This window comes from Acinonyx jubatus, chromosome C1, assembly GCF_027475565.1.
Source record: "Acinonyx jubatus isolate Ajub_Pintada_27869175 chromosome C1, VMU_Ajub_asm_v1.0, whole genome shotgun sequence".
In the NCBI taxonomy this organism is placed as follows: Eukaryota; Metazoa; Chordata; class Mammalia; order Carnivora; family Felidae; genus Acinonyx; species Acinonyx jubatus.
The window spans coordinates 55,763,575-55,791,310 of NC_069381.1; the positions used below are offsets into that span (position 1 = coordinate 55,763,575).

Genomic DNA, 27,736 nt, shown 5'->3' on the forward strand with positions numbered 1-27,736 from the left:
AGGATTCCCACTGAGTATCAAATTTTATCATCAGTATTGCTGAGGAGACTGGAATCCCCCCAAACCTGCTGCAAAATGCTGGCTGCCTGCCTTTGTGCTGTGGGAATGGTTGCGGGGTGTTTCATCTCTGTTTCCCTCATTTCATCTCTATACTCTGGGTGCTGAGTTTATATATGGTACTTGCCTCCTCTGTTCTCTCCCATCCCCTCCCCCCCATACATGTTAACTTTCTTTTTTTCTCTATTTGCTGCAATGAAGGGAAACTTTAAGCAAGGAAAATTATTTTCTGACTGGAACCTAACCTCTTTTTCCCTAAGCCATGGCACCTTCTGTGGGACACCATTAAATATACCCTCAGAGTACTCAGGGGGCAGTTTCTATTTACTGCTTCTTTCTCAACACAGTGTACTCTGTGTTCCTGACTTATTTTGGAAATGTCAGTGATGTTTCCTGCCACATACAGTATCCCTTGGCCCATCTACAGCCCCTTAATCAGAAGAGTAGTGCTTGACTGTTCTTTGAGCAGGAGTGGCCATGGATTGAGCCAGTCTGGGCTTGTTTAGAGACAATCTTGTGTGGGGTCCTCTGTTTCATGGAGGCCATAATGATTTGCTAACTTACCCAGATTGGTTTGCTTCAGGATTCCTCTAGATTATACAGTGAGCACTAACCAGATAGGTGGAGAGAAATAGATGCAATGAGAAAGAATTTGAAAGAATTGTCTGGTTCTCAGAGGGGTCTTAAGTCCTGTCACCTTCTTGTTCCTCCTCCAGACAATATAAATCCTGAAAATAAATGTTCTCTCTTTTTTAAAGATGGCCCTTGCAACCAAAAACCTACCTATTGACTTTCCTTTTCCCCCTCCTCCCTTACTCCTTCCCTTCTGTCCTTCCTCCTTTCCTTCCTAACCTAATTCTTCTCAATAATCTCTTGAAGCCCAGAGACTTTGAGAGATTTGCCCAGTGCTGCACGGCTATTAAATGGTAGAGCTGGGACTTAAACCTGATTTTTTGGTAACAAACGTCACACATAAAGTACTACATAAGCGTTAGTCGTTAGTGAAAATGTGCTTAGAAGCCAGGCACAAGGATGACATTATGTGCTAGAAGGCTACAGCGGTGCTGGACATGGCATAATAATAGCAGTTCCCCAGGGATTTCCTTCCTTTTATCTCACTAATTTCGTTGTATTTTCAAAGCAAATCTGGAGTAGAGGCATGGAGGGCAACTTTATCTTCAGTTTTAAATGCAGAAATTGACCTTCTAGACATTAATTTACTTGAGTTAGGCCATGGAATCGGGAAATAGTGTGGCAGAAATTAGCACTGTCCTTTTAATTTTTAAAAATTTTATTTATTTATTTATTTATTTATTTATTTATTTATTTATTTATGAGGAGGTTCCATGCCCTATATGGGGGCTTGAACTCACAACCCTGAGATTAAGAGTCACATCCTCTATTGACTGAGTCAGCCAGGCACCCTGGGACTGTCTTTTTAAATAAACAGCCCAGTGAGTGGCACATTCGATAAGTGTTTTTAAGAAAGAAGAACATAGGGGCACCTGGGTGGCTCAGTCGGTTAAGCATTTGTCTCTTGATCTTGGCTCACTGTTCACCGGATTGAGCCTTGCATTGGGCCCTGCACTTACAGTGCGGAGCCTGCTTGGAATTCTCTCTCCCCCTCTCTGCCCCTCCCCACTCACACACTCTCTTTCTCTCTCAAAATAAACATGAAAGAGAGAGAGAGAGAGAAAGAAAGAAAAGAAAGAAAGAACAAACAGACATAAGGCAAGGAAGGAAGGAAGAGAAGGGAGAGTCTCTTCATAATTTCAAGCTATGGTCAACATGCAATGAGCAGACCCAGCTCTTGTTATCATTCCTTCAACCTAGGCACCACCTAAGCCATGCTAGCAGTCCCCAAGCTTATTTCTTGTAAGCCCTGTTGGGGACACCTAAGGCCTCAGTAATTCTGCACTCAGTGAGTCATCCTCTCCTCCATCTGTTTATGTAACAAGTCTAACCACAGCCATTGTTGCTGATTACATGCTGGAAATGACCTAACAATGTTGTATTTAATGATCTCCAATCATTTCCATCTGGTCCGTGGGTGGCTGCATAGTCATTATTCATCAATGAAACTTTGCAAACACAAACACATATGTATGTATATAATAAAACCTCGATAATTTGCACTAATTGGAGGGCAGGCCTATCTGAATTAACAAAAAGTAAGAAATGCTGTTTTATTACTTTCAAGCTCATGATGTAATTAACCACCTAATGAGAATGAGGCATGGTGGAAAGGGCACTGTAATGGGAGTTTTGTGAACTGGATGCTGTAAAGGAGAGAGATGAGATGAACAGAGCAGATACTTAGTCTGGATCACACAAGTGCAACACGGGAGCATGGTGGCCACGTTTTACGGTCTGGTCCTTAGATCTGTAGGTTCAGAAATGTGAAATTGTTGGTATTGCTAGAAATGACCACTTAGAGAGTCTAGAAGACACATCCCACACAATAAGTACATGAATCATGTTAAACAAAGTCATATATGACCTCAACATAAAACTTAATGCTAGTTTGTTAGTTTTGTTTGAAAGCGATCTTTCAGTTGGACCAAATATGTATGCTGGCTGATTGGTACATTGTCTCTTATGTGGGAAAGTCCTCACGATAATCCAATGCTGACTCATTAGGTTGCATTTTGTTGTAAGTAACAGGAACTGCATTTCAAAATGCGTGACATGAACGGGAACGGTGGCAGTGGTGGTGGGGGTTGATGGTTTCTATGTTTGGAAATCCAAAGCAGAATGTAATGGGGAGTTCTACTGACTTAGGTACTCAGCCATTTTATCAAGTTCTGGTTTTACTTGTTTGTTTGTTGCGTGTGTGTATATGTGTGCATGCTCCTGTGCCTTACCTCTGCCTCCTACAGTGTTGTATTCACTCTGAGGCTGATTTCCTCTTAGGGTAGCCAAATGAATGCATTGGTTTTACATCTGCATACCACATGGTCCTGAATAGAGTGGGTCTGAGGAGGGTAAGGGAGGAAGATAAGGGGAAAGGAGGGAGAGGAAGCCAGAGGAGAGGAGAGAGAAGGGGAGGGGAGGGAAAGAGGGGAGAACTAGAGGTTGAGAAGGCAAGGATATTGTTCTAACATTTATTACTCTCAGGTGCTTAGAAAGCACAGAATCAGAAAAGAAAGCATTCCCTGGATGAACGTAACAACCAATATCATCCAGCTCATGGCATCACCTCTCTTGGACAAAATTGGAGGCAACATGGCCAGTTTATGTTCTTTTCTGGCCCTTTTTTTAGTTCCTCTGCAGATCCCCTTCCATTGTCATCTTTCTTTAGGAAGATTAAAATAAAATCCATTAGGCCACAGCTCTTTTCCTACCATCAATTGTATTCTGGTTATACCTTCCTGAGACTTCACCTCAATTATTTTACCTAGACTTTGAAAATATCCATGTTTATTAGGCTCTCAGGATGGTTGGCTTTTTCTAATTTTGTGTAGATTCCAACAGGGCCCTCTGTTAGAGAGGATACTAGTCAACAAGTTCGGGGTGGGGGGAGCATTAAGTTCATTTAGTAAGTTTTTCCTGTGTGGCAGCCACTGAAATAAATGTAAACTTAAAGCAACATCCATATATTATCTCATGTAACCCACAGAAGGTATTAGTTCCATTTAGAAAGGCTAAGGATCTGACCCAGTAACCAACAGCTCTGAAGGATACAGTCGGTTCTTCCTCCATGTCCTCCAATTCTCTGAGAAGTAGAGGTTTTAGTTCTAGCTCTGCCATTATCATCTATGGTTGTGGCCTTGGTGTCTTCACCTGTGAAATGGCAGGAAGGGACTACATAATCTTCAAGATGGTGTCTAATTGTAAGATGTGCTGCATTACATATGGAACTATGGTCTTACTTAGTCTGCTTTACCTAAATAGATAAACTCAAGAGTGGTTAGCAATGTGTAATGTGAAAATAAACACGGCAAAGGGACTTGAAAACTCTTTATTCTTTTTTACTGGTTAGATATTGCCCTCAAAAAATCCTAAAAGGCCACATGATGAGCTCCAGCCCCACTGTGGTGGAATGTGGGTACCAGAATCAGGTTGACTTCCCCTGGGGATAGGCAAGATCTTCTCCCATTAACAGTAGTGTCTTCTTGGGGTGCCTGTCTGGCTCAGTTGTTAGAGCATGCAACTCCTGCTCTGTGTTGTAAGTTCAAGCCCCATGTTGGGTGTAGAGATTACTTAAAGGTAAAACCTTAAAAAAAATAGTGTCTTGTCTTTCTTTAATGCCTCTTATGTCTTTCATGGATCAAGAAGGCCTCAATACCATCTGAGTAGTTCCTGAACTGAAGCACAATTAATGAACTTTTATTATATACGTTTGTCTGAAAAACAAACAAACCAAAGGGTGAATATTCTCAACAAGAAAGAAACTAAACAAATTCACCTGGGTGTGGTTAGATTTACACTTGTGTAGCAGTGGTTGTTACTCTGTTTCTTTTCCTAGTACCCTCTACTTTGATTGTCAGAGATTATGCACGTCAGTGGCTACTAAGCCTTGATCCCCACAGTGCAGTGTAAGCAGAAGATAGTTCTGATATATTCAGGGAAATTTTTAAAATGCTACTTGCATGTGTGAACCAATTGGTTTAATTAAGAAAATGGTGCTTGATTTGCCTTCTGTGATCAGTCTTCTTTGCTACAAAACTGTTCCAGTAATGTAATGAGCACCACAACTTGGAGTCCATCCAGGGGTGTAATCTCAGGTTGGCCACTTACTGGTTGAGTGACCTTTCATCTCAGAGATTGCCATTGCTTGTTTTCTATCGTTGAGGTCTTTTTCATATCCTTAATTTCTTATCTTGCTTATGCTTTGCTCCACCATTTTGAACATATGGAGTATATTTATAGAAGCTGTCTTAACCTCCTTGTTTATTATTTACATCATCTGTGGTATTTCTGTATCTGTTTTTATTGACTGATTTTTTTCCCCTCAGGTTTTGGGTCATATTTTCCTGCTTCTTTGAATGCGTGTTAATTTTTTGTTGGGTGGAAGACATTGTGAATTGTATGTTGCTGGTTGCAGATTTGTTTTTCAATCCTTTAGATATTTTTTAGGCTTTTTTTTCTTTCTTTTTTTTTTTTTTTTGTGGGAGTGCAAAATTCCAAGTTACTTGGAAACAAATTGATCCTTTTGACTTACTTTTAATTTTTCTTAGGTGGGTCCAGAACAGCCTTTAGTGTAGGGTTGATACAACCCTACTACTAAGGTGATATTTTTTTGAGGAGACAAATATTAGGAGATCTTTTTACTCTGGCTGGAAGGAACATAAAATATTCCCAACCCTGGGTGAGCCTGGGAAGTGCTCCTCTTTGATCATTCTGTCTCTGGGTCAGCAGTTTCCTTACACACATGTGCTGATTAGTACTCAGCTAAAGATGCAAGGGGAATCCTCTGTATCTCTCTGGAGTTTCTTTCTGTGCAGCTCTCTCTTCTTCAGTTCCTTGCCTCAGAAACTTTAGCTGCTTTGGCCTCCAGGAACTCCATTCATGCTCTGTGTCCTCAAACCTCTTTCCTTTGGTATAGCCTGGAAATTCTGCAGACAGTAAGCAGGGGCATCCTTGGGCTTACCTCTTGATTTACCTTCTCACTGGGGTCATTGTCCTGCTCTGCCAGTTACTGAATGTCTGAAAACCATTATTTCATGGATTGTGTTCAGTGTTTTAGTTGTTTAAGGTGGGAAGGTAAATCTCATCTCACCATGGCTGGAAGCAGAAGTCCACATTCTGCTTTATGAACCACAGCCCCACTGCTCACCAACTGAGTGGGCCTAAGCAAGTTACTGAACCTCCCAATTCCTCAATTCCCTTAGATCTAAAGTGAAAATTCTGGTGATATCAGCATATAGTGTGCTTGTGAGAGTTAAGTAAACTAATTCATATGGTATTTTTAGTATATTGCTTGATGTATAGCAATTATAGTTGATGCTTGAACAAAATGGGTTTGAACTGCGCAGGTCCACTTAAAAGTGGATTTCTTTTTAATAAATATACATATAGTACTTCCTTATAATTTTCCTAATGACATTTTCTTTACTCTAGCTTACTTTACTGAAAAGGATACAGTATTAATCTATGGAACATACAAAATATGTGTTAATTGACCATTAATGTTGTAGGTAAAGCTTCCAGTCAACACTAGGCTATTACCAGTTAAGTTTTAGGGGAGTTAAAAGATATATGTGGATTTTCAAACCCACAGAGGGTTGGCATCCCTAACTCGTACGTTGTTCAAGGGTCAACTATCATCATAAAGTTCTAGCAATGATGATGGTAATGATGCTCAGAAAACATCTGTTTAAGCTGGACTCAAAACCACACGTTTCCATATGCCACAAATTTCACGTGTATAAAATGACCACAATCTATTTTTATTGCCGAGTCCGATCTGGGTTTTATAAGTTCTCCTCTCTGCTCTTTAGAGTACCCCTTGGCAAACTGTGTCTTGTGAACCAAATCTAGGCTTCTGCCTATTTTTGTAAATGGAGTTTCAGGGGAACACAGCTGCATCCATTTGCTTATGTATTATCTGTGGCTGCTTTTGCGCTACAATGCCAGCATTGAGTAGTCGTGACTGAGATCATGTGGCCCACAAAGCCTAAAAAGTTTGTTATCTGGCCCCTTACAGAAGAAGTTTGCCAACCCTTCTCTAGAGGTTGGGTCAGAAGAATCTGAATGATGTTAGCAGACTCCTGCCTCTTTAAATGCATGCCTCTGGCTTGGAAGGATGGGAGTGAGGAAAGAGGCTGCATATATCAGGTCATACAAGGGCCCTGTCTGGAAGAGGTGGGAGTTCCTAAACCAAGCCTTCTGTGGGCCTTAACTCATCTTGACCACCTGGCCCTTCTCCATGGCTTATCCCTACTTCTTGCTCCTTGCTGGCAATTTCTAAGTGCTAGGAGAACTGAAATGTCACAGACAAAAAAAAAAAAAAGGTCACAATAAAATTTGAGAAATGATGTGGGCTTGCACCTTTTATTTTGGTTCATTATAACTATTTTTTATTCTATAAAAGAAAGGACATTTAATCCCTTATGGTAGTTCCCCTGTGGAGTAAATTTGGCTTTATAAAAAACTCAGGAGAACGTTCTTATTTTTCTCTTTTCACTGCTGATTAGCTATCATTTGCTCCCAGACAGATGTTTAGGACAACCTGCTCTATGTGTTCCTTTTAGCCCCTGGTCTATCTCCCTCTGTAGTTCCTGACATATCAGTTCAGCATCTGGCTCTGTGCTTACTGCACTCCTTAGTTTTAGATCCTTCTATGACACTTCCTGTGGTCCTCTGTTCCATCAGTGATACTCGTTAGGCTGTGTCTGTTTTACTCACTTCTTCGTGAAGAGTAACTTGATCACACGCATGCAGAACGGCTTCCTTCCACATGCCCTACATATTTATTGAATTGATTTCATTTTAATTTTGGGCTGACTTTCCTTTGGAAAATGTCTCTCTTAAAAAAAAATTGTTTATTGTGAGAGAGAGTGAGCAGGGGAGGGGCAGAGAGAGAAGGAAGCAGAGACAGGGAATTCCAAGCAGGCTCCACACTGTTGGCCCAGAGCCCCATGTGGGGCTCGATCCCACAAACCATGAGATTATGATTGGAGCTAGAACCAATACTTGGACACTTAACTGACTGAGCCACCCAGATGCCTCTGGAAACTTTCTCTTATTAAATGCTATCTTGTCAGGTAGCCGTGGTCTTTCTGATTTATTACACCTTCTCTTCTCCTGATTGAACTCAGGGACAAGAAGGCTTTTTTCAAACTGTCCCCAGACCCATCCCCATGGTAGAGGAAAATTGAAGGAAGGAGAACAAATGGCATCTCCTGGGAAATCCAGGGGCGTAGATCAAAGATGCCCACCCAATATGGGAAATTTCTTTGAGGTCTCATGGTTTAACTTGAAAATTTATATGAATGTTATATTCTAGTCCATAATATATCCATTTGTTTAGTAGAAAAATATTTTTTTTAAGTTTCTTAACAACATGAAAGGATGCTCCGTTTCACGAATCTTTAGGGAAATGCAAATCAGCACATTAGGTAAATGCAACAGCCATAATGAGATACCATTACCCACCATTAGGGTGGCTATTATTAAAAAAAAAAAAAAGGAACCTAAAATTATGAAGCCACTGTGGAAAACAGTATGGCCATTCCTCAAAAAATTCAATGTAGAATTACCATATGACCTAGCAATTCTGCTTCTGGGTATGAAACGAAAAGACTGAAAGCAGGGACTTGAACCAATATTTGCATACCAGTGTTCACCTTATTCGCAATAGCCAGAAAGTGGAAGTAATCCAAATATCTATTGATGAATAAATGGATAAACAAAATGTGATATATCTCTAGAATGGAACACTACTCAGCCTTAAAAAAGAGAGATATTCTGATACATGCTACAACGTGGATGAACATTGACAGCATCATGCTAAGTGAAATAAGAAGTAAGCCAGACAAAAAAAGGACAAATATTGTATGATTCCACTTATATGAAGTGTCTAGCTAGAATAGTCAAATTCGTAGAGACAAAGCAGAATGGTAGTTTCTAGGGACAGGGTAAAGGGATCGTGGGGGTTGTAATTTAATGGGTACGGATTTTGAGTGTGGAATGATAAGAGGGGTCTAGAGATGGATGGTGGCATGGCAGGTGGTTGCACAACAGTGGGAATTACATCATCCTATAGAACTGTATACTTAAAAATGGTTAAAATGGTTGATTTTATGTTACATGTATTTTACCACAATAAAAAAAAAAAGTGACAGCAGTAATAATGGTTCATTTTAGAAAACTGAGAAATGACAGAGGGGTACACACTGGAAGTCAATACTAACTGTTTGATATATGTGTTTTGATTTTATCCTTTCTATGCATGTGTATAAATTTTTAATGATTATGGAACCATGCTGTTTTGTATTTTTATAAACAGGGATGAGATCTAACATTATTGAGCCTCTATATGTGCCATTGTCCTGACTCTATTTGATTTCATTCTCAGAAAGCACTGTGAAATAAAAGGTTTTCTATCTCCATTTTGTAGATGAGGGAACTTAGAAGACTTTTTTGGGTTCATATAAATGACAAGAACAGGATTTGAAGCAAGTCTGTGTATTCATAAAGCCCATATTCTTTCTAGGATTCTGCACTGCCTGCAGCCCTGGGAGACAGAGCAAGTTCAGAAACCTGGTTTATGCTAGTTTTACAAAGGAGAAAACAGGATTGGAGAAATTAAAGTGAGTTACCTACACATTTGGACATTATAAGTCCAAATCTCACCTTTTCATAAGTATCTTATAAGGCATGTGAAGTGGTTTCTGAGGGACTCAGCGTCAAATTCTTCAAAGGGTGCCCTGGTGTTGGCCTGGGTCACCTGTAGGTCTCTACAAGGGCATCTGTCATGTAGTAGATGGGCTGGAGAGATGTCATTTGACTCTTGGAGTCCTAGTTGCTCCTCTGGGCTTGAGACAAATCAGTGTCTTCTTTGCAGAAAGACGCTAGAGACTTTGCTTTCCCATCTCCTTTTATAGCCTGATAAGACTCCATTTCAAAGTCTTGGCTACTGCTGGGCTGGAATATTCTGTTTGTTTTGGTCCCGAATTCTGAAGGCAAGTTCTTCCTGGAGATGGGGATGGAAATAGGGAGTGGCCAAGCAACCATGTGGCAATCCTGCCGGCTAGTGGCGACACAAAGTATGGGCCTAAACTAAGGACCCTGCAGCTTGGGATGAACTACCAGGTTGACTCAGAGTCAGAGGACACAGGTTTTATCACCTTGATTTACACATGATGGGAGGGAAGGATGCCTAGAGAGAAGAAGTGAATTGTTCAAGGTGTTGATGGTGTTGGGATTAGAATCTGGTCTCTCTTGGATCCCAACTCATCTGAGACATTTATTAAGCATGTTCAGCAACAGTGACAAACAGGCTACCATGTGTAAGATTATTTCTATTTTCCACAACAATTCTCCAAAGAAGATATTTTTTATGTCTCTTTTATTGATGATAAGCATAGGCCAAAGAGATTACTTGTTCAGGGCTATTTGATAGCGAAATTAGGGTCCACCAAGAATGACTGGGGTCTGTTGAGGCTAAAGTATCAAGCCCTCACAGTATATTATCAGGTGCCAATTATTTTACTCCCGGTCCCGGGTTTCTTCCAAATTCTAGATAAGTAAGTGTTGTTTGTTTGTTTGTTTTTTTGATAAATACATACAGAAAAAACCAACTATTTCTTTTCCCTAACTAAAACCAGTGTAAGTTAAAAAAAAAAAGCCATCATGGAGAAAGTAGTACTGAGGATGGATCTTGAAGTACCGATAGGCTTTCAAAAGGCAAGTGATCTGATAATAAAAGACATCCAGGAAGAGTGAACCGCATGAAAGAAAAAGTATGAGAACAATTTGGGAAATAGCAGATAATCCATTTTGGCTAGAATTAAGGTATAGGCTGTAATTTGGGGAACCATGAGACATAGGAGCTATGTTTGGGACCTGAGTGCAAAGGGCTTGGAAGAGGAATTTGTTTATTTTCTTTGAACAGTTGGAAGTGAAGGAAAGTTTTGATGGATAGGAGCATGGCATGTGTGAAGTTACACTTTAGGAAGCTTTTTTTGGAGAGCTGTATATGGGACAGTTTATACAGTGGCACAACCCTAAAGGAGAAGCAATAGGAAAGGAGGTAATATGTTCTATCAAGAAGGGTGCTGATAGGTATCTGGGGAGAGAGAGGGCCAGGACGTGGCTATCCTGTTTGTTACAGAATAATAAAAATAGCAAAGGTTTTAAAAATATGCCTTATTGGAAGTATATATAAAATTGACCAAAATATCAACTGTCCATATAAAATTATCATTTTCAAAAATTTAGGTGTGGTGGGTGTGCTGATGGGGATTTGGGGGAAAGTTAGGGGCCCCCACCCCAAGCTACCTTTTAGCACTGCTTAGTGACTGTAATTGATTACCTACAAGTGAGGTCAGTCTTTAACCACTTACCATCTTCTCTCTTTAGAACTGTGATGCAGTATAGTTTCCTGGGATTTGACCAACTCTGTTCCTTGAGGTTTGGGGTTAAAGGAGGGTGAAAAGAGATTCTGGAGTTTTCTAGAGACACCAATTTATGGTCAAAATATATTGACCATACAGGTCTTGGAAAGTATCTGGGGGTGACGTGGGGATCTATATACATAAAGTTCTGTGTGCCAAAGCTGGGTACTTTGCAAAATCTCCTTCTTGTAATCTTCATAAAAGCCTTGCAGAGTATGTATTGTTATTCTCCTGTTTAAAGATGAGGAAACTAGTACTCCAAGAGGTGAGGTGATTTTCCTGATATCACAACTACATAGAAGAGCTGAGATTGATTTCAAGTCTGTGGAGCTCCAAATCTTGTGTCCTTTCTACTTTGCTTGAGAGATGGGGTGCTAGGAAGTGGGGGAAAAAAGGAGATGAAGATTAAATCCAAAGTTTTGAAATTGAATAAGGCTAAAAGATTAGGAATAAGGCAGAAGGATGGACAGGCTTGTTGAAGAAAAATTAAGTTTTGGATATATTGATCTCCTGCCTAGATGGGGTATCAAGCACATAGTTGTTAATATGAAAATGGGGTTTGGAAGGTATGGAGCGAAGGGTAGATTTGGGAGTTATTGAAGAAGACACTTAGGGGCAGGGCATAGAATAATGGTTCTCAATCTTTTCGGGGGTTAGGATTGGAAATAAATTCTGAACTCTTCTTAGTAGTTTTGTTTATTATAGTACTATTGGAGAAGAAATGCTGAAACTATTGAGGATGTACTATTGGACTCAACAATTGAATAAATATGATGTTGGAAATCAGGATTCTCTTTGTGGAAGAAGGGACATACAACTGTGGAATATAGAAAAGCAAGAAAAAACACTGTAGGCATGAGTTACTGGAAATTTCAGTGTGGACCCTTGAGTTCTTAAAAAAAATGGATGTATGCATATCTTTATATGTCCATGTATTTTTAATATATTTATGTATATATGCATATTTGTATGCCTGGGTATGCATAGGTTTCTTGGCTCTGGTTGAAAAAGCCAGGAAGTAAAGACCCTCTCTCCCCCAATGGTAGGAGTGAGCACACATATCACCCAAATCTTGATTTCTAATATGATTCCCCACCAAAAGGAAGTAGGGCTCCTTAGAAAAATGGCTGATTGCAGAACTGGAGCAAGTTAGGATCAAGATGGTTCTGGAATATCTTATTATACCAGGTAGTAAGGAAATGCTACCAAAAAAAGAATCATAAGGATGCAGGAGCTAGCTTTGAAGGGCTCCTGCTGGCCAAATCTGGGATAATTTAAACAATAAAATAATTAAGTACATTAATGAATTCTAAACTATTGAAAAGCATAGAAATTCATGAGTCCATACTGATGGAAGATATATGGAGGAGAAAGAAGGGTTCTTGCTTATAGTAGAATGCCAAGGACTGACTGTTCTGTAGTAAATCGTAAATTTTATAACCATCATAGTCAAGATTGGATGAGGCAAGCATCATCAACAGATGCTAAATTCAGAAGGAAATTTTGCTTAGCAGTAGGATATTTGTATGGACTTTTAGTGTCTTCTCGCATATTGCTTATTATAAGGAGGAATTTAAATAGCAGTAAGTGCATAGCAGAGAAGTGAGATAACACCTTGACCAGATGATCAAAATAATTTCCAGTGAGGGACAGACGGAAGTGATTGAGCTCCAATTGTGATACCCTCAGAAGGACATAACATAGCCTATGCATGCTCTGGCTGAGAATATATTTAATCACATGGACACATTAGACAATCATAAAATGAGAGAAAAAAGGGAGATGGGACTATATTCTTCAGTAATGTTAAGTTCATGAAAAGCAAAGACTGTGGAACTATTCTAGACCAAGGGAGACTGAGGCAACATTACAACTAAAAACAGTACCTGACCCTAGACTGGGTCCTCTATTGGAGAAATGGTATAAAAGACATTAGTAGATTAACTAATAATATTGGAATTGGACAGTATAATTGATTGACAATATAATTGATTATTTGATAGGCTATCCCTATTCTTGGGAAATACACTTTGAATTATTTAGGGGTAAAGAGTCACGAACTACAACCATATATAACGGTAAAATGTTAGCAATGGGCAGATCTCTATAATGAGTGCATGGGTATTCATTTGTACTATTTTTATTTTTGCAACTTAAAAAAATTTTTTAAACATTTATTTGTTTATTATTGAGAGATAGAGAGAGACAGAGCATGAGTAGGGGAGGGGCAGAGAGAGAGAGGGAGACACAGAATCTGAAGCAGGGTCCAGGCTCTGAGCTGTCAGCACAGAGCCCGACATGGGGCTCGAACCCACAAACAGCGAGATTATGACCTGAGCCGAAGTTGGACACTTAACCAACTGAGCCACCCAAGTGCCCCATTATTTTTTCCACCTTTTGGAAGCATGGAATTACTTCCAAATAAAAAGCCTATTTGAAAATGGCTTTAAATTTAACATTTAAAGTGTTAAAATGAACAGAAGAGGATCTAGAACAAGTATTATCTAACAGGTAGAACAAATGGGTGAAAATTATTATGGCAGTTAGACAAATCCTTCTATACAAAATTGGCTTGATTTATTAAGTGGACATATGTAAAACAAGCTTGTAGTATTGTGCAATAGTTGTTTAAAGACACAGCTTAACTGTCTTCTTGTTATAGTCTATCTGTTTCTAATGCCACAGTAAAAGTTATAAATATCCCAAAATGAATCAACTTGAAAACAACTCAAAAGTTCTCATTCTTAAAAAAATAACTGTTTATTCAATCACAATATGGCATTTATTTGGCAAAGGAAATAAGATTAATTCGGGGATAAATAACAAAACTGATTTCTTAACAAGTCTAATGCAATCTCTTTTCAACTAAGAAGTACCTAAGGGGGTGCCTAGGTGGCTCAGTCAGTTAAGCATCCAACTTTGGCTCAGGTCATGATGTCACAGTTTGTGGGTTTGAGCCCCATGTCAGGCTCTGTGCTGACAGCTCAGAGCCTGGAGCCTGCTTTGGATTCTCTGTCCCCCGCCCCTCTCTCTCTCTGCCCCTCCCCCACTTGTTCTCTCTCTCTCTCTCTCTCTCTCTCTGTCTCTCTGTCTCTCAAAAATAAATAAACATTAAAAAAATACCTGAGAAACTCACAACTAACTGTCTTGTTAAACAGGATGTGTAATTAATGTTTACTGTCAAAGGACATTCTCCAACTGCTGTTTGCATGGCATTAAATCTTTGGTAAGGTATTTATTTTCCCTTTCCGTTGTGTATTGTTTATTTTGAACATTGTTCATCATGTCAGACACCTTTTGTGTGCTTCCTGCTTGTCTCTGAGGCCTACGGCCACTTGTTCCAGACGTAGGCACTGAATACCTAGCTGTGCATGAACTGGGACCAGTTCCACAGAATAATCTGACATCATCTTTCCTTTTTCCGTTTCTGTGTATCTCTCACCTTCTGTTCTGTAGTCACTGGCATGAGACACTGAAAATATGCTCAGTGTCCACAAACATGCCACTCAGACATATGGAGTGAATTAGTGCCCACTGGGTGAAACTTTGACAATGGAAGATTGAGCCAGTCTGGATAGTCAGTTCTATGAAGCAGCTTTTATATGGCTTTGTAGTGGAAGGTACCATAAGATCTAGGAATCAGTGTGTTCAAGAGGTGACCTGTGCAGTAATGTGTCTTCTTGGATTGGCTCTTTTTCCCAGCCTTCTTCTCCTTTTCCCTCATTCTTGCTTCCTGGGAGTACATTCTATATAAAGTAGTAGCACATAAGCTTTGCCTCAGGCTCTGCTTTCTGGGGAATCCAGGCTAATACAATTATTAGTTGCTCAATGAATATTGAAAAGTATGGGAAAATCGAAAGTACTGTACTTGGTTTGTATTTTTATTTTGAGACTTAGCACCCTCTAGTGGAAACTATTCTTCATTTTCAGTCATTCCAAGACAGCCCCCAAAAGGGTTTTTTTGTGTACCAGTTAGTTTTCCCAGATAGAAATAGGTTTGGCTGATACAACAGGAAATAAAGAAGCTGCACTCCCTCCTGCTTTTGTCCATTTTAGGTTATATTTCTATTGCTATCTGGAGGAATACTTAAAAAATTGAAAAAGTAAGACAGACTGAACCCATATCGTGTAATGTGAATCAAACATAAATAGAAAGAAAATCAATTTTGATTATGCCACAGCAAGATACCTGATGGATTTTCCAGAGAATCTTTATTAAAAAATGGATTTTCTTGGTTGTATCTTATGTCGCTTTTGCCCCTTGCAGTCTGTGTTCCTGTATCAAGCCAGTTGTCACTGAAAGCCCATAGTCTTGACCTCTGCCAAAGCTCAGAGCTGATTTTAACTGCACCTTGTTTATCAGTGAGGTTTAGATTTTCTTAAATGTCCACCATATCCTGACTGTTATTAACCTCAGAAATCATATTTACCTATAAGAGATAGTTATCTTTTGGTTTCACTACTTATGTCCACTACCCTTTTTGTGGCAATAATGCCTGATTTTGTTTTGGGATATATAACCCTCCTCCATTTTTAGCCATGAACTTCTTTTTGAGGATGACTTAGCAGGATCCAATGAGCACATATTATCATCTTAGCAATAGTGATTGGTTCAGGGTTAGATCTCTGCCCAAATCAAGACCATAAAGGATAAAGAGACTTGATTTTGGAATTTTTTGTTTAACTTTTTGCAAAGAGAATTTCCTCTTGCACTGAATGAAGTCTTGTGATGATGTGCACCTGAAGTCGCCGGGAGCCACCATGCAATGTTTGAAAATATAGCCAATCTAGAGGAAGTAGAATTGAGAGATGGATCCTGGTGATATCACTGTATTCTTAAATGAGGCCACTGGTAATGCTAGCGGTACTTATTAAATTATGTTTAATGTTTGTTTATTTTTGAGAGAGAGAGAGAGAGACGGAACGCAAGCAGGGTAGGGGCAAAGGGAGAGGGAGACACAGAATCTGAAACAGGCTCTAGGCTCTGAGCTGTCAGCATGGAGCCCAGCGCGGGGCTTGAACTCATGAGCCATGAGATCATGACTTGGGCTGAAGTCAGATGCTTTATGGACTGAGCCACCCAGGTGCCCCCTAGCCAGCCGTACTTATAAATTTTACAATTACATGAGCTACCACATTTTTTTCTTTCTTCAAGTGAGGTTGACTTTGGTTTTTTAGTCACTATCAACTAAAAGATTCCTAACTGGTAAACTGTTTAATTCTGAACTCATAGCCTTGTCCTCCATCTTGGTTCTCTTTTGTTATTTATTATTTTAGTGAATATCATTATCATTCCATCTATCTGGGCCTCTAGCTAGACACCTATGAGTCATCTTGACACCTCTCACTCTCTCTCTCTCTCTCTCCCTTTTTTTTTTTTTTGGTTATTTATTTATTTTTGAGAAAGAGAGTATGTGAGCCAGCAGGGGAGGGCCAGAGAGAGAGAGGGAGAGAGAGAATCTTGAGCAGGCTTCTTGCTCTCAGCACAGAACCTGAAGTGGGGCTCAATCCCACGAACTATGAGATCATAACCTGAGCTGAAATCAAGAGTTGGATGCTCGATGACTGAGTCACTCAGGTGCCCTGACACCCTTTTCTTTCTTAAGCCCCATATCTGGTCCACCAGTGAGTTTTGGATATTTTGCCAAGTAAATATTTCTTGAATCCATCTACTTCTCTTTGTCCAAGATGGTCTCATCTTTCACTTAAGCTCTAAAACAAAACAAAGCAAAACAAAATGAAACAAATAAACAAAATGTCCTAAGTATCTCTGAGTATCCCCTCATGCATCCTCTAATCTGTTCTCTATTCTTTATCCAGAGAGATTTTTTTCAAAGTACAAATTTCATAATATCATCCTTCTTCTATCCCATTCTTCTGATTAAAACCCTACCGTTACTCTTAGGATAATGAAACTTATGTGAGAATGTCTGATTTTCAACTACCTTTCTAGTCTCATTTTATAACCCTACCTCAGTCACTCAGAGCCCCTGTACATGTAAATTCTTCTGCCTGGATTGTGTGCTTCCCTCCCCTTGTAAGATCTTAACTTTGAACTATTTCTTCAAATAAACCTTCTCTGGCCCCTTTGATTAGGTTCAGTAATGCTATAATAGCCTCTCATATCTTGATTTGAGATCTATCCTGAATTAGGGATGATTTCTCTTTCTTGGCCACGTTTAAAATTTTTTAAAACAAGAATGAGATGCTAAGACAAAAACTGATAAAAAAAAATTACACATCCTTTTATCAATTACTAAAAGCAATGTCCCAGCTATACTTAAATTATTACTTGCACTGCCATCTGGCAGAATGTGGTCTTGATACCAGAGAAGGTGTTCTTAGGACAGGTATGTGATTGAATGGTGAGAGGAGGCAGTGAGTGGGAGGAAATGAATATATAAAAGGATTGATATAGAGTAGATGTACCAGGTTTCCTAGTTCTTTCTTAAAACATGGTGAATGAAGAGGTTGCGACTGGTCTTACTCCCCTAGCAAAATCTTTATAAGTTCACTCTAATGTCCAAGTTTGAAGCCCAATCCATCATCCCAGATTAGACATCATAGATCTTGTGGCAGCTAATGGTGTATGTTGCTCGTATCTTTCTTGATGTGAGAATATGCTGCAAAGAGAATAGTTAGCTGACAGCCTCCAGATGCCGTACCTTTGGGATCCGTTGAGGTGTCTGTGTCAAGGAGCCTACATGCTCTTTGGGCTGCTCCAAGCCAACAACAACATGGCAGAAATACTACAGCTGGGCCATTCCTACCCAACAGAGGGCTTCTCGAATGGGTAAACTTGGCTCTGGGGTGCCCCACTGGTCTGCTCAAGACTTTCTGAGATCTGTACTGTACTGAGATCTATAACTACCTACCCAATCCTCCTTCTGTCCTCTCCTTTTACAACTGTCAGGTGGCATCATGGTCGGAAGGCTTTTTCCATTTACTATTCTTTCCCCTTTATTCTTCATAGTTGTTCCCCCCCCGCACCCCCAATTAATTGTCTGTTTTCTGGAGGATCTGAACTGACACACACATTTGGTTGGGAGATAATAGTGGAAAAAAGAGGTGTGAAAATATCCTCCTTCCTTTCATCGTTTCTGGAAGAAGTAGTGTTGGGGGACAGATCCTTTCATGATCACCTAGATGTTGGTGTTGGCTAATGAACTGCACACTCCTCAATTGGTCATCGCCATTGATCAAGCTCATTCCAAATCTCCTGTTGAGGGAGAACTTTAGGTCTGTACAGGTCTGGATGGTGATAGACTTGTCTCTGAGCAGCTATCTACGCATCTGCGGTTTCCATTAAGTAATTGGTGGCATCTTCCATTTGACAGCCATCTTACCTACATCTCTGGTGAACATGATCCATTAGGTAAAAACCTTCCCTTCCTGTCCATATTTTGATATTCTTGTCTTCCTGTTCTTGAGGTCAGTGGGGGTGGTTGTGATCCCGTTGTTCACATCTCTCAGGAAACATGGTGTATGTGTGGTGGGAAGAAGTTGGGGTCTGAGCCTTGCCCTCTTCTGCCTGACCTCGCAAGTACTCATCCCTTCCTCCTCATATTCCTTTACCCAAGTTCTGGTAGCAAGCCCTAAGGCTCAGCTGACAAGAAATTGGCAAGCAAGGTACAAGTCCCCACTTCTTGCAGCCCCACAATAATATAGCTGTCTGTCTCATGGAGCCCCCAAACAAGCAGTGAGGGAGTAGAGGTTCATGTAGCAAATTCTAACATCTAGGAACTTGGATCTGACTTCAGCTTATTTTATCTTTATCTCTTTTCCCCTAGTAAGGAAGGCTACAAGAATTGGGAAAAGGAACCATTCTAATTTCCTCAGACTTTAGTGGTCTCACACAATAAGTTCTTTACTGAGTTTAATATTGGCATTTTCGAGTGGATATGAGGAAAGCCACGAACATGAAGTAAAATCGATGTCTTAAGTGGCTGTCACGTATATCTTGCAAATCAGTTATAGTGCCCACTTTATTGAGTTATGAGGACTAAATAAGATAATACACATACTGTGTTTAGAATGGTGCCTGGACATTGTAAACAGTAAGTGATATCAACCATTATTTTGCATGATGAAAAATTTATCTGAAGATAAAAAACACTTTTACTCTCTAAAAATTTTACAACTTTTTTCTGTTTCTATTTCTTGAGTTTTCCAAAGAAAAGAAAATGAAAATTTGTAAGACACACCCATTTTGTTCCAAATGGAAAAAGAAAGTATTATGTTGTATTTATAATAACAAAATCATGAAATTCTGATTTACCGGGAAATCTTTGTTTGTTTGAAGCTAGAGGTGTGATAAAATGACATGAATAACCTTTTATAATAGCAGGGGCAGAATCCAAAGGAAAGGGCACTGTGGTAAGCCTCCTTCAACATCATCTGCTTTCTAATGCTGTGCTTCCTTTGGGATTTCTTCTCCGCCTGTACATCAAGGTATCTCTTACTCAGAAGTGAATGACTTTCACTGTGTGAAAATAACAAAGTTTTTGCCACATGTAGTGCCTTCTGAAAGAGTCATTTTCACTCCATCTGTTAAGATCTGTATCAGCATGTGTACGTTGTTTAGCAGACTATTGCCTTAACCACTCGGTCACTTTATCCTTTATGAGTATATGGTTTAAATTGGGCCACTGTGACTCACTGGATTGTATTTCCCAGGCTTTTATATTATCACAATGCCCAAGTGCTAGAGCATGTTTTTCCTCAGTTATCATATTGGCGTGAGTTTAAAAATGAGTGACCATTAAAATATCATTTTAGTATAGTTTCATTTCTTGATTGCTGCCAGTATTTGTACTTCTAGATAAGGGGTTACCAATTGTAGCCCACCAGCTGTTTTTGTAAGTAAAATTTTATTGCAACATAGCCATGCTCATTTGCGTATGCATTGTCTGTGGCTGCTTTTGCATTACAACAGTAGAGTTTAGTAGTTTCAATACAAATCATATGGCCTTCAAATTTAAAATACTTGCTATCTGGACCTGTACAGAAGAAGCTTGCCCCCTTCTGTTCTTCCATGTGATTATTTCTGCATAAGGATGTTCACAACTGGGACACAAAAGATGGGCTTCTCACACTTTCTCTTAGGGGCAGATCTTTGGCCATTTCTGACAAGGAGGAAGGGTGGATATAATTATTTTCTAGATTGTTTTAATTGAGCAGGGTTTATATGAGCAGGGAGAATGAGCAACAATCAATGCTGCTTTCAGAAAACCTATCATCCCCTGTGCCATGGTCCCATTATAAGTTTATCCTTAGGCCTATGGCTTTTAGGACCCAACTCCCCACTTCTTTTGGGATTGTATTAATATGACACTATTGATTTCAGTGAGAAGGGAGAAGAGGATGGTCAGACTTTCCCTTTCATCTATCTTTTGCCTCAAGTTGGCAGACTTTCCTCTCCGCTTTGGAACTCAGCAATTACCCATGCTCTTTTAATATTAATAATCTGCATAGCAGGGAGCAGTTTTTGAAGTCACCTGAATTTTGCAGTTGATAGAGCTCATATTCCCTTCAGAGTTTTCTTACCAATTCATTGAGTAAGGCAGACTTTCTCACTATCTCCTTCAGTTGTCTTATCCTCTACTTCATAGTTTCCTTTGTCTTTCTGGGTAGTGATTTGTAAATTTTTGTTTTAATATCTATCTTCCAATTCACTAACTCTCTCCACTGCTGAGTCTAATCTGCTGCTTTTTGATTTTGATTTTTTTTTCTGTTTCTAGAATTTGTATGTGGTTCTATTTTAAATCTCGCTGTCCAATTCTTATAGTCTCTTGTGCCTTTGCAGTATTTCAATGCTTGTTTTTGTTTTTTGAAACATATTAAACATACTCATTTAATATTTGGGGCCTGGTTATTCCAACACCTAGTCTTTATTGTCTTATTCTATGTATTCTGCCTGCTAACTTTTATTCATCATGGTTTGTTTCCTTCTCAGTTCAACAATTCAAAAAATATGTTTTTTTTAATTAGTGTTTACTTTTGAGAGAGAGAGAGAGAGAGAGAGAGAGAGAGAGAGAGACCGCGAGTGGGGAAAGGGCAGAGAGTGAGGTAGAGAATCTGAAGAAAGTTCTGTGCTGTCAGTGCAAAGCCTGATGTTGGGTTCAAACCCATGAACCGTGAGATCATAACTGAGCCGAAGTGGGCACTCAACCGACTGAGACACCCAGGTGCCTCTCAGTTCCATAATTTTTTATTGTGAACTTATATATCTTAGAATTTTATCTCTGAGAATTTTCTTCGAGTCTGTGCCTAAAATTAATTTCTCTACAGTGGATTTAATTTTTCTGCCAGGTTTCTGGGAGCACTATCAACCAAGGGTCAATTTACCTTTGGCTTAGGGTTTCAAATACATGCAGTGTAGATTTTCACCTTTAAACCTTGAGAATGTACGTTTTATGAGGAATTCCCAGGGGAAGCATTACTTTTTCTTTTATTTTCATATTTTTCCTTTTCACACAAAGCTAAGGCTGAGAAAGGCAAGTATCACCAAGAGTCTCACTATAGGGAGAGAGAGACTCCCTATTTCTAGTTCACTCATTGAGGGTATTACCCTTTGGTGGTCCTGACTTTATGGAAGAGTCTTTGATTCAACCTCCCACTCTACTTAGGCCTCTGACTGTGTCTCCTGCTTGCAGAAACTCATTAAAATTCAGATTTTAGGCCGCCAGGAATCAGCAAGTACCCCAAGGAAAAGGTTGGCTCTTGCATTAACTTAACTTTTTGTGCATTATTGGACTCCTTTGAGTAATTCTATTCCTTCCCATCAGCTCTCTTATACATTAAAAATTTTTTTTTTTGCAATAAGAAAATTTTTTTTCCTTAGCATTTTCTGGTGCGTTTTATTACAAGTGGTCTCATTTAATGTTTATAAAGCCATATTGCCAGAAATGCCCATTCATTTAGACAGATCCTTTTTATCTTTTCTTGTATGCTTATGTCTTGAACTCCCACGTCTTGCATTTTTCCTTTATTCCTCATGTTTCCCATTCTCATCTTCATTCAAATTCAAGTCCTCTATACATTTGGACTATTGCAAGGGCCTCCGATACAAACTCCTCCCCCCAACCCTGCCACCACCATCTCATTTTCCAGTTCACCTTGCTTGTGATAGCCAGCCATTTACTTAGATAAATGAAACTCAGAACAGTCAGCAACAGCATTTTGTATCAACATCTTGGAAAAGAGCTCAGAAAAAAAAATCATCAGCAATCCAAAAAATGGTATATTGTTGGAGGAAACCTGTAAGTAAATAAATATATGTAACAATCAGATGAACAAAGCAGGTCCAAGAGGCTGTCTCTGGGATCAGAGAGAAAGGGAGAGCTCAAAGCTGACTGGATAGAGGAGTGGGATTCTGAATGGCTTTACAGAAAATGTGGTCTCTCAGTCAAGTCTTGAAGTTGTTATTATCTAGGAGAAAAGAGGATAAGAGAAGGTATTCTGGAAGCAGAAACAATATGTTCACACACTACTCTTACGGTTTATTTGGAGACAAGAAAGTTGAATAAGATCTAGAACAGAGGATATCCCCATTGCAGAAGACGTAGTTGAGATTTGGATTTCTGCCCTGCAGAAACGTAATAATAACAATCCCTCTCCAATTCTTTCCTGTATTTTATCATAGCTCACCAACCCAACAGGCTGGCAAAGAGGTAGTCTTATGTTCTAGACATTTGAAGTTACTTTATTTGTCACTTAATCCGTGCCATATCTGAGGTTTACATTTTCTTAACTTCATTTTTCCAAATGGGTTTGGAGTCTCTTCTTTAATGCTTTTATGTGCACATAGTGTGGAGGCAGTTATTTAGACCAGGCTTAGGAGTCAGATTGCCCACATTCAAATCCTAGCTCACTACTGTGGCGGGCCATGGCCACAGTAATGGCAATGGCATGGCATGGAGGCTCACATGGGCACCTTGCCCAAGCAAGAACCAAAAAATGGAGATAATTAGATTAGATAACAGTGGCTTAACCAAAAATTATGAAGCTGGAGCCTTGACACTAGGGTCTAAAGGTCCTTCCACCTTGAAAAGGATTAAAGGGCAACTAAAGTATTGCAGATTCTTCCAACCTGGAGGATCTCCCAACTACATGAGTTGCTGAAATGATTTCGCTTTAGGCTGGTTCCTTGAGCAAAAATGTTGTTGCTAGAGAGCTTTATCTCTTTTCATTTGTCTTTTATTTATTTTTTTAAAGTTTATTTACTTTGAGAGAGAGATCATGCATGAGCCGGGGAGGGGCAGAGAGAGAGGTAGAGAGAGAATCCCAAGCAGGCTCTGTGCTGTCAGCATGGAGCTGGATGGACATGGGGCTCAATCTCATGAACCGTGAGATCATGACCTGAGCCGAAATCAAGAGTCAGATGCCTAACTGACTGAGCTGCACAGGGATTCCCCCATCTTGCTTTTATGTGTGTTTTGGTTTTGTTTGTTTGTTTGTTTTCGCATGGCTTACTGGTTGAAGCAAGAGTAAAACAACAGGAAAGTTAACCTTAACTCACTCAGAGTTATCAGTTTTGCCAGTCTGAACTCAGACCAACCTCTGCATAGCTTAATCACTTACAAACTCTGATTTTCTCATATGTGAAATGGGACTGATTTGAGGATTAAATGAGATAATGGTGAGAAGAAAAGCTAATAAAAACAAGATAAAAGGGACCAGCCAGATGCCCAAGGCTGGATACTCCCCTTGCATACTTTTGGCTTCTGTCATCTTGTTTGCCTCCTGCCTCCACCAACTACCTGTGTAGCACCACTGATAAGGGCCCCCTCCCCTTTTTCTTTTGTCTCTCAACCCCCTACCATCCCAGCCATAAAAGGCCGATGCCAAGGTTCGGGGCTGAACCTTTGGAGGTGACTCTGCTGGGCCAGCACTGGTGCACAGTAAATAGTCTTTTCTGATTCCCCGAGTACGTGTGGCTTGTCTCTTCCTGGGCGCCAAGTATTTGCTGTAACAATGGTAGCAAAGTCCTTAACAGTGTCTGGCTCACAGGAAGTAGGAGCAAAGGTCGGTATTATTACTAAGTCGCTGTCTCACACATTTACCCACTCTTTTGGTGCCACTGCTTTCTTATCCTGAATCAGATGGTGGTATCTATGCACTCTACCTCTTGGCTTTCATCCAAAACTTTTATAGAGTGAGTCAAATTCTTCCTTCACAGATGGTCTCTTTTCATGTTACCTTTAAATCATTTAGCTTGCCTACCCCATCTTAGCTCATGGCCCTCCATCTTTCCATCTTATTAAATCTAAAATCTTAGAGTCATATCGACTCCTTTCTTTTTCTGATATCCCAGGTCCAATCTGTTGTACTCCCTGTTACCCCTTGTCCAAGCTGCTATAATGTCTCTCCTGGCTTATTGCAGTAGCCTACTAATTGTTCTCCCTGTTTCTGTCCTTATCCCCATTTAACTTATACTCAGTGCAGCAACCAAAGTAATCTGATAAAATAAAAATTGGTCCAATCAGTTACTCCTTTCTTCAAACCCTCAAATGACTTTCCGTCTCAGAGTAAATGACAAAGTTATCTTAATATGAGCTAGGAGACCCTATATAATTGAACTCTTATATCTATTATCTCATCATCTCCTACTCTCCTTGTTGCTCACCCGTATACACAATGACTTCCCCAAATTGGTATTTGTGCTATGGTATGAATTTCTGAGTTCCAATGCATGGCTTTACATTATGTATACACAAATATCTTTTGCTTAGATGTGGCTTTTTTTGGTAAAATTGTTGTTGTTGTTGTTTTAAGTAGGCCCCACACCCAATGTGGGGCTTGAATTCATGACCCTGAGATCAATAGTCACGTGCTCTACTGACTGAGCCAGCCAGGCACCCCTAGATGTGGCTTTTCCATAGCATCTCAAGCTCTGGTACTCTCACCCAGCTAGAGACCATTCCAAGTACGTGTTGTGTTTACATTTGATCAACACATCAGTTGTGTCCTCATTCATATAAGTCATAATAAAAATGTTGAACGGATCAGACTGGAGAACAAAGACCTTTTGTTCATCACTAGAGGCTTTTAGATAACGCTACTAAGATGAGTCATCCAGTTGCAAATACATATATCTTTTCACTTTACATTTCTCAATCTTGTTCCTTAGCAAGATGAGGAAATGCAGAAAAGGTAAGTGAATTTCTCAAGGACACATAGCTTGTATGCAGCAGATGTGGATCTAGACTGTTAGTCCAAGGTCTTTCCTAATATTGCATAATACTTCTAGCATTTTTGTATTTTTCACCACACCAAACACTATTTTGCAAATTTTCAATACACATATGTTTATTGTTGATTAATATGCCTTGCCTTTGCCTTCCTGTAAATTAAGTCCTTCATTTAGACCTATGGTTCTCCACTGGGGGCAATTTTGCTTCCAGGAGACATCTGCCATTATCTGGAGACAATTTTTGACTGTCACAAATGGGAAATGCTACTGGAGTCTGCTGGTTAGAGGTCAGAGGTTCTGCTAAACATCCTATGATACACAGCACAGCATCCTACAATGAAGAATTATCTGGTCCAAAATGTGCTGAGATTGAGAAACCCTGATTTAGAACTTAGCTTATTGATTTATAAGCAGTTAAGAGAAGGTCTCAAAGTACGCCAAAGCAAGCTGATTATTTTTTTCTCTCTGGTTTCCTTGTTAATGGACCCAGCTTTTAAATAAAACAAAAGAGCACTCGAGCTGAAAAAAACAGATACACAAATAAAACCTTGTAGCCCAGCTCCTTTTAGTACCTGAGGTCCTTGTACTTGTACTGAGAGGTGATAGCCAAGCAACAGCCACCCTCCTCAGCTGGGATAAAGAAAGTTGTACTCATTACATATTCATGTTTGCAGTGGCATTCTTCACTTAAGAGATTCAGGGCACATCATTAATTAAAGCAATGAATTCCCCAGAAACAACACTAATTAAATCTAAAAATCAAAACAGAATAAAAAGGCAGACCTCATTTTTCCATCCCATCTGAGCAACTGAGAAAAACCATCCAGCTTCAGTAAGCCTAGTGAGGGATGGTGGGATTTATCAAGAAGGCAGATCAGAGGGCTTCACTTACACTCTATTTTCTCTCCTTTCTTGCTCCTGGTTCCAAAAACAAGCCATAGACAGAGCTGCCAAAAAGCAATAGCTGGTTGGTAGTGGCGGTACCAGCATTTACATGGTGTGGGTTTTATCTTCCTTGAGGAAGCAGTGGGATTCCATAGCAGCCGCAGGGTTAGGGTTTCAGGAGTCAGAGATCCACTGTTTTAACGAGGACAACCTTGATCCTCTGCTTTTCTCTTCCGTATCTGATATTTGGGCCGTCTCGTTTAACTCACACACATTTACTGATTACTTCCAGGTCTATATTTTTCATTCCAGGAACTGTGCTGAATGCTTTGTACGCCTTGTCTTTTTAAAATTCTTTAACAGCTCTATGTACTCTTATTCACATTTTCTAGATTATGAAATTCAGGTTTGGAGAAGTAGTTTGCCCAAGAGCACATGTATAGTAAGTGCAAAAGCTGGGGCTCAAACCGGTCTTTTATCCCCACTTCATTCTCAACTCCATTGTCTGGTTCAGGTTCCCATTGTTTCTCATCTGGGTTCTTATCCCAGTCTGGACTCCCTGGTCTTGCTTCCTTCCATGCCGTCCTCCACTCTGCGACCAGAATAATCTTTCTAAAATGCAGATCTAATAACCCTAATGACCACAGTCCTCTATTAGTCTTACTAAATGATTTATGGTTCTCTGAATTCATCAGATTCTGTGTCTTCACACATGTTGTTTACCCAACTGACATTTAGTTTCCTTAAAAATCCAGCTAAAGGGTCTGCTATATTGAGTAGAAAGGTAGTCATACCTTTCTTAAAACAGAGACCATGTTACCTGCCTTATTAACATCTGTGAAAACAAAAAGAGAGGGGTGCTTGGGTGGCTCCGTTGGTTGAGCATCTGACTTCTGCTCAGGTCATGATCTGACGGTTTGTGAGTTTGAGACCCACATTGGGCTCACTGCTGTCAGTGCAGAGCCTGCTTCAGATTCTCTATCCCCCCCCCCGCCCCTCCCCCGCTTGTGCTCCCTCTCTCTCTCTCAAAAAATAAATAAAAAACACATTAAAAAATAAAAAATAAATAAAAATAAAACAAAAAGAGGAAAAAAAAAACCTTTCTGGGTAATCCTAACATGTTTGTGAAATAATTTCCCATCCACAATATTAGAATACTTTGTTTGGTTTTGTTGATTAGCTCATTTAAATGGATTGATTTCATCCAACCATCTTATTGTTGGATGATGATGAAGTTCACCACTCTTCTCTTTTCTTTGTCTCTAAAATGACAAAAATTTAATTTTGTAAGTATTCTGAAGCCACCCCAAGCATATTTCATGGATCTTCTTTGCCCTGAAAATTAAATACGTGTTCAGAGTACACATGTTTGTGGGTGTTCCAGTTGGTGCTTCTTTCTTTCCCCTGACACTTTGACTCATTTGGTCCAATCTTTCAGGAGATGCTGCATCCCGGGAAGTACAGTCCTTCAGAGTTTGTTTCACATGCTTCTCTTGAAGGGCATAAATGGGACTAGAGATTGTATCCAGTGGCAAAT

The 27,736-nt window shown here is 39.7% G+C and overlaps 1 long non-coding RNA gene across 2 annotated transcripts in view; it reads left to right on the top strand.

Moving 5' to 3' along the window:
• Window positions 1–27,736, top strand: part of LOC113599319 (uncharacterized) — a 71,353-nt gene that overhangs the window by 16,271 nt on the left and 27,346 nt on the right. For both annotated transcript variants that reach the window (XR_008294939.1, XR_008294940.1), the window contains exon 3: window positions 9,218–9,314. This is a non-coding gene — a long non-coding RNA (uncharacterized LOC113599319). The remainder of the gene's footprint in view (window positions 1–9,217; window positions 9,315–27,736) is intronic.